Genomic DNA, 7,829 nt, shown 5'->3' on the forward strand with positions numbered 1-7,829 from the left:
AGGTGCTCCTCAGGTGGGCGCCTCAGCCTTTCACATGCTGCCGGCCGTGCTGTCCCAGGGGCATCGTGGAGGCAGATGTCGGGAGATTGCATGCGGGGTGAGCTATACGGGGGAAGGTAAGACAGTTTCCCCTCTTTCCCCAGAAAGAGCTCTTGCGGTGGGAGCACTAACTGGAGCAGTACTACTGGTGTGGCTGGCATCCGGGGTGTAGGTGCAGGGAAGGCAGACTCTGGCCTGTGCTCTGACTGGGCCGGTACAGCTGGACGCAATTCCCTTGCTTCTTCTGGGCTGCAAGGTGTTGAGTCACTGCCAGGGGCACAGCAGCTGCTTCATGCATGCAGCAGCAGGGAAACCGTGAACCAGAGCGCTCCCGTTCCACCAGGTCGCTGCACCATGTTACCTTCTACCCCCGCGCTGGGGGGGAAGTGCAGAGGTGAGTGCCGGTTGGTGCCCTGGTATTGTTGCGGGGACCAGGCATATTGCGCCATGTCTAGAAGGCGTTTCTAGTCTCCCCTGTCTCCCGGTGTAGAAGCGGCAGGCGGAATAGTCCATGGGCACCTCAGGGCAGGGTTACTTCGAGGGTCAAGAAGCATGGCTGCCTCCTGCGCGGCGCTAGCCATGGTGCCCCCTCATGCATCCATTTTATGTTCCCCTCACTGACCTCTCACAGTCTGGCTGGTTGGTACCAGGCTGCAGCAGCGGCAGTATCTGGGCGTCTGCTGTGCCGTTTTGAGCACTGGGTGACCTTCTTCCCCCTCAGCACGGCCTCTGCCGATGTGCTGGCATTAGGCATGTGTGAGCCTTCCGGCAGGCTACACCAATCATCCAGGGCCTGGGGGGGGGGGGTGGCAACAGGGTGGCACAAGGTGCTCAATCCTCTCCGTAGTCATGGGTGGTCGAGAACAGCACGATAGGGGGTCGTCGCATGTCAGGCTCATTTCCTCCTCATGAGGGGCGATGAAGCGCCGATGATGCAAGGTTAGCTACCCACCTCATCGCCAATGTGGTGTCGGGCCTTAGGCCCACATGACCAGAATAACAGACACCAGGTGGTATGGCACAGTAACTGGCCAAGAGCATGTGCACCCGGGTCCTTTTATTGGCAGGGTCACGTCACTCGTGACACCTGTGATGGATGGGTGGGGTTCAAATGTGTCCAGCACACAAGGGAGTGGCTGGGAGTACAGATGCCTGCTAAATACTAGAACATGTCCTGCAGGACACTACAGATCCTAGGAGAGGCCACGGATTATCAGGGTCAAGCTGCAGAAGACTGGCGTTCTCCAAATGCACATCCGCATCCAATAGATCTGGATTTCCATGACTCGAAGCTTGAAAAGGGATAGCCTCCACCTTCACCCTAGGGCTCTTCACACGCCCCGCCGGTGCTCACATGACTTACATCACCCGCTGCAGGGAGTGCCCTCGAGACGGGCAGCACTCTCCCCCTTTCACCAACCTTTCGGGCTGCTGCATGCACAGTCACAGCCCCCTCATCGCCATTGTAAAGTGCAGGGCCCTAGGTCCTCATGCACTAATAATCATGACACACAGACACAGTGCTGGGTTGGTAGAACTGGCCCAGGGCACATGCGCCTGGCCCCTTTTATTGCCAAGGTCACATGTCCAGTAACTCCTGTGCTGGATGGGTGTGGGTGGGTTGTGAGCCAGCCCTCAGGGAGTGGCTGGTGATAAAACAACTAGACCAGTGATTGGCAGATCACTACACCATCCCTTTGAGAAAGAACCATCATTATGCCCTGCTCCTCGAGCCCCACTCACAGCTTTCGTTCTACAGCAACAGAGGTAAGGAATATGCAGGGCTTTAAGATGGCTGAAAAAACTGGAGGGTCTCTCAAAGGGGCGTGGCCAATGTAATTCATGGCGTGGCTTAACAAACATAAAATAAAAATCTGTTCTTTGCATTGTGTGCCACCCGACTCGTATTTTGCTGTTTCTGTCATTGCATCTAGATATATGATACAACAAGTAACATCATACCCACAACAAGTCAGGGCTATTGGCTTTGTCAATGGTTGTTAGCTGCATAAGAGAAATAAGCAGCAACTATGGTTTGCATATAATATTTAAAAAGCTTCCACTTAAAGCCCTGATGCTTTTCCCAACAGCCCACAAACAGGTTTGCATAGCTGCGGGCAAAGCAGGTACTGTTAGTTGTTCCCTGTTTCTTCTCTACAGTACTGGCGCCCAAACAGAAAAAAATTCTTGTTCAGCCAATATTCAATCAGTTGTACATTTATGCAATTGTGCGCATAGTACTTGAGTGATCTACTTCTTAGGAAATATTTCACTGCCCTTGTGCCATCCTGATGCACAATACTGGAGTACAGACTTGTGACACCAAGAATAATCAGGAGGAAATCCTCCTCCAACCTGATGCCATCAATTCTAAGCAGAAAGGTGTCTTTCCCATAAGACCGGAAGTCTTTGATTAAGGAAACCGATAGTAATCAATGTAGATGGATACATTTTCCAAAAGGCTTTCCTTGGAAGAAACAGTTGGATGACCAGGGGGCGTGTGGCATGTTTGTGAATCTTTGGAATATGGTAGAAGATAGGTCCCGGGGGATGTTCACATCTCAGTAACATAAGCTCCTCATGATCTAAAATCCCTTTGTCCTTCCACTCCCCACATAAAGCATGAATTGTCTTTACAGTATCAATGTACTTCATTCTTGGAACAGGCTCATGCCACTTCCTTTCCCCCCCAACTGTTTCAAGGACTCATGATTTTAACCAGATCATATTACAAACAAATTTCCCCACTTTTAAGACAGTTTAACTACTATGTGGGTGTCCTCTTTCAGAGTCAATATAAGGCCTGCCATTGTGCTCTAGTTATATTATGTTTCACAGTTTGCTGTTAGTTGTTCCTTAATTTGATCAACTCTCTCTTTAGTCACAACTTCCAGAATGGAATCTATAGATGTTACAATGGGGTCTCTAGTTGGCAAGTTGTTACCCTGTCCAAGTAGTAACCCTTCTTCCTAGTCAGGATAAGGGAGTTAAACTTCTGAAATAACCCTTGCTCACCCCCTTGGTAGGTCGGCATGAGTAGTCATGCTTCTCTAAGAGGAAGTGTGTAAAGCATTTGCATATAACACACACTAATACAGTGAAAACACTACAAAAAGACACCTCACTAGTTTTAGAAAAATAACCAATATTTATCTGTGTTATACAAGACCAAAACAATAAGAATCCAACATACAATTATTCAAAAATGCTCATGAAGCGAAATAGACTTTAAAAACAGTACCTTGAAGTCAGTAGGTCTGTTTGGGCTATGACGGCATCTTGAACAAACAACTCCAACAGTTCTGGTTGACCGCAGTGTCATGAGCCAGCTACAGTGTCGGGAGGACCTGCAAAATAGTAACTTTAGAAATGCAAGGTGATGGGGGCCTTGCAAGGAGTACTGATGAGCTGGCGCAGGCAGGCGTTGATTCTGGAGTTTGGTGCAGCAGTTGTTGGGGCATTGAAGTCACAAGTGCTGCAGGTTGAACTCTGTGCAGTTGAAGTTGGGAGTGCCAGTGTCGGGGCTGCAGTGCAAAGTGTAGTGGTGCAGCTTGCGGTGCCGTAAGGTTGTGGTGCAGGCAGCGGCTCAGTGATGGCATCCAGCAGCGTCGGTAAGACAAGGGCTGCAGTGCGAAGTGCAACAGTGCTCGTCGCGGTACTGGCAGGTCATGGAGTAGGTAGTATTGTTGGCCGATAAACTGGAGTCAAGGGTGACAAGGTCGGTGGACCAAGGCTGCAGTGCATACAAGGTAAAATGTGAAGTTCATGAAAATTTTCCAAACTTGAACAAAGCTTTCTATTTGGATTAATGGAAAAAGTTGGATGTTTTGCATTTATGAGGATTATAGAGTTAATTTGCATTATTGAACATCATATTTTTTCAGGCATGCCAGTGATAACAATGTAAAGGCATGCGAGTAATAACAATTTAAAGTTTTTATCGCAAGTGAACATAATGCTATTTTATGGTGAGGGATTTTTAGGGATTAGGAATGGGTTGAGTTTCGGGTAGTGAGGGGTTTTTAGGGTTCACGGATGAAGGGAGTTTAAGGAAGTGGGTTTGTTTTAGGGTTCAGTAGAGTGTAGGAATTTTGAGTGTTTGGGGGTCAGGATGGGCAGAGTTTAGGGCTAGAAAGTGTTTGTAAGGTTCAGTGAGGAGTAGATGTTAGAAATGGGGGTCTCTAGTTGGCAAGTTGTTACCCTGTCCAAGTAGTAACCCTTCTTCCTAGTCAGGATAAGGGAGTTAAACATCTGAAATAACCCCTGCTCACCCCCTTGGTAGATTGGCATGAGTAGTCATGCTTCTCTCAGAGGCAGTGTGTAAAGCATTTGCATATAACACACACGAATACAGTGAAAACACTACCAAAAGACACCACACTAGTTTTAGAAAAATAACCAATATTTTTCTGTGTTATACAAGACCAAAACAATAAGAATTCAACATACAATTATTCAAAAATGCTCATGAAGCAAAATAGACTTTAAAAACAGTACCTTGAAGTCAGTAGTACTGTTCGGGCTATGACGGCATCTTGAACAAACAACTCCAACAGTTCTGGTTGACCGCAGTGTCGTCAGCCAGCTACAGTGTCGGGAGGACCTGCAAAATAGTAACTTTAGAAATGCAAGGTGATGGGGGCCTTGCAAGGAGTACTGATGAGCTGGCGCAGGTAGGCGTTGATTCTGGAGTTTGGTGCAGCAGTTGTTGGGGCATTGAAGTCACAAGTGCTGCAGGTTGAACTCTGTGCAGTTGAAGTTGGGAGTGCCAGTGTCGGGACTGCAGTGCAAAGTGTAGTGGTGCAGCTTGCGGTGCCGTAAGGTTGTGGTGCAGGCAGCGGCTCAGTGATGGCATCCAGCAGCGTCGGTAAGACAAGGGCTGCAGTGCGAAGTGCGACAGTGCTCGTCGCGGTACTGGCAGGTCATGGAGTAGGGAGTATTGTTGGCTGATGAACTGGAGTCAAGGGTGGCAAGGTCGGTGGACCAAGGCTGCAGTGTGGGACAGGGTGGTGTGTTATTTAACTTACACGTGGGGTCCTCAAACCACGGTGCAAGCAGTGGCATCGATGTCAGCATCGGGCTGTGGCTACTAAGATACTAGGGTGGCTGTGTGAAGCAAGGCGGTGCGGGGTGCGGTGCCCACAGGTCACGGTGTAAGCAGCAGCTCAGTGGCAGCATCAGACAGCATCAGCTGTGATATCAGGGATGCGGTGTGAAATGCGTTGGTGCCCTCTGCGGTGCCTTCAGAACACAAAGCCAGCATCACTGAGGGCGTTGAGTTACTTTTTCTTCTGTTGCAGTACAAAACACACAGTTCCTAGTGCTGGTAGCAGATGAACTTGAAATCTTGCCTGTTCCTGAGACTTCTTGAATTGGGCCCAAGCTCTACCTCAAGCCCTTGGAGAAACTCAGACAAATAGGGCATAGAAAGTCCGGTCCAGTCCTTTCACTGCCCAAGACAGAAGCAGCCACTGCAGGCCAACACAGCAAAGCATGCAGAAAAGTGGTAGTCTCTCCTCACAGCTTCTTCAGCACTTCTTCCTGGCAGGTTTCTTGATCCTAAAGAGTTCTAAAGTTCTTGGGTAAGGGGCATGGCCTGGCGGCGATGGAGTGAGAAGCAAAGCTCATGGGCTCCAACTGGCCGACCGCCACCAAGCTCCATCCTGAACCCCTTATGGGTCAAATCAGATACAGGGACCCCTAAACATATCCAGAGGTGTTGGGAGAGCCAGCAGTTGTACATGGCGGCATCTGTCTGAAAAGCCCTACAAGCGACTAACAGATGGAATCTCTGAGGCTGGTAATGCACCCGGTGAGCCAAGAGATCGGAAGGACCAAGAGCCTACATGGAAGCCAGAGAGGTGGCAAAAGAGACAAGAGATTGGTGGACCCTAAGGCAGGAGACTGACTTTGGGCTGAGGTTGAAGAGGCGGTGGCAACCACACTGACCAAGGCCCCATAGAGCGAGAGGGGCAGGCGGTTGTGAGTGGCAACAAAAGAACCGCAAAGAGAGCCTCACCTACAGCGACGACCTCCAAGGGACCACAGGGAGCTGGAATCAGAGCCAACGATGTTAGGAAGGAGGGAGTGGAGCAAGCGACTCACCCAAGATGGGATACCCCCGGTGAGGAGGAACGAACTGCAGGGCCGATTCCAGAGGGATGCACCGGAACTGCCTGGGAGCTGCTGGGAGTCCAGAGAATCATCGCTGGTAAGGTGGCCCTGCGTCCTCCCCAGCGTGTACTGAAGAGGGAGACCACAGACCGAGGCACCAGAGGTGGGCTCAGAGACCTGGGGCCTGCCTAACTCCATGGCTGTGAGAGGGAAGCAGAGCCCCCGGACCCCCAGGGAGACTGAGACCAATGAGGGAGGCCCAGCGAGATGACTAAGACTGGGTGAGAGGAAGATCACAGGCATAGGCAAAAAAGGGGGAATGACTCAGGCCCAACCGTGCGACCTATAGGAGGCACCAATTTTGACAGGGACAGGCAGGGCGAGGTCGGTCCCCAGGATAGGCACAACTCCGGCTTGCCCTACTATAAAGGAAGCCCCACCCAATCCTGAAAGCAAAGGCCAGGCCAAGGGGCTCATAACGCCCTGCATTAACCGGAAAAAGAAAGGAGAAACCATGCAAAGCAGTGGCAGGCAGGAGAACAGACGGGGCCAACCCGATAGGCGGGCTGCAGCACCGGGGCAGTCAGAGTGAACAGAGAGCACCGAAACTAACTCGGAACACGCACAAAACAAGGACCACACAAGAGAGGTTTGAGAACCCCCAAGCACAGCTGCCACCCTAGCAAAAATAGCTAGAATAGACTGGAGAACAGCCAAAACTTGCCTGAACTGTCTGAACTGGGGAGTGCGGCCCCCCGAAAGAGGGAGGTAATCCTGAGGGGCGCGAAGGAGCAGTACCTTGGACATTAGGGGACCCCTAGGAAAAGACAGATGAGGAGAACATCTGGAGAACATGCTGCAGCTGAACCACGCTCAAAGGAGGTGCCTGCTCAGTACTGGTGCGAACTGTGAGCAGAATATCGGAAAAGCCACACGGAAGAAGGGCACGGAAGGGTCCTCATTGGGGGCAGCGATGGATGGAGGCGATGCCCCCAGTTCCAGATGGAATGTCCGCAAACCCCAACCCTACAAGATCTTTTACAAGCAATAACATCCTCCAGTGAGCACCTACAGGTGAAGATAGACTCGATAGGCACAGCCCTGGGCATTCTGCAAGATGACCATAAGCACCTAGCAGAGAGATTAACATCAAACGAGCAGCAACTTGCGGAAACCTCCCAAGACATTTCAGCCATTAAAAAACAATTGGCCACACTAGAAACAAAGGTGCGCACTCTGGAACTCAGAGCGGGGGGACCATGAAAACAGATCCCACAGAAACAATATCAGGATAGTGGGGCTCCACGAAAAAGTGGAAGGCACCAACATGCTGGAGTACCTTGAACAAAGGATAAGCAAGGAGGTCGCACCAGAGGTGTTGTCCGCGTTTTACGCATTCAAAAGAACGCACCGAGTACCGGCAAGACTGCCTGCACCTGGAGCCCCCCTCCACAGGCGGTGGTGGCAAGACTACTCCACTACCGCGATAGGGACCATATTCTGGAAATGGCTCCGCGCAATGGAGAACTAAGATGAATAATGTGGTGTGCGCACATTTCTGAAAGTCCAGAAGCATAGGGAAGCGTATCAAAGCGTCAAGCAAAAACTCTGCCACCTGGACTACGAATTCACCATGCTCTACCCTGCCAGATTGAGTGTGGTCATGGAAGACGGGA

The sequence above is a fragment of the Lissotriton vulgaris genome, chromosome 4_1 (genome assembly GCF_964263255.1).
Source record: "Lissotriton vulgaris chromosome 4_1, aLisVul1.2, whole genome shotgun sequence".
NCBI classification, from domain to species: Eukaryota; Metazoa; Chordata; class Amphibia; order Caudata; family Salamandridae; genus Lissotriton; species Lissotriton vulgaris.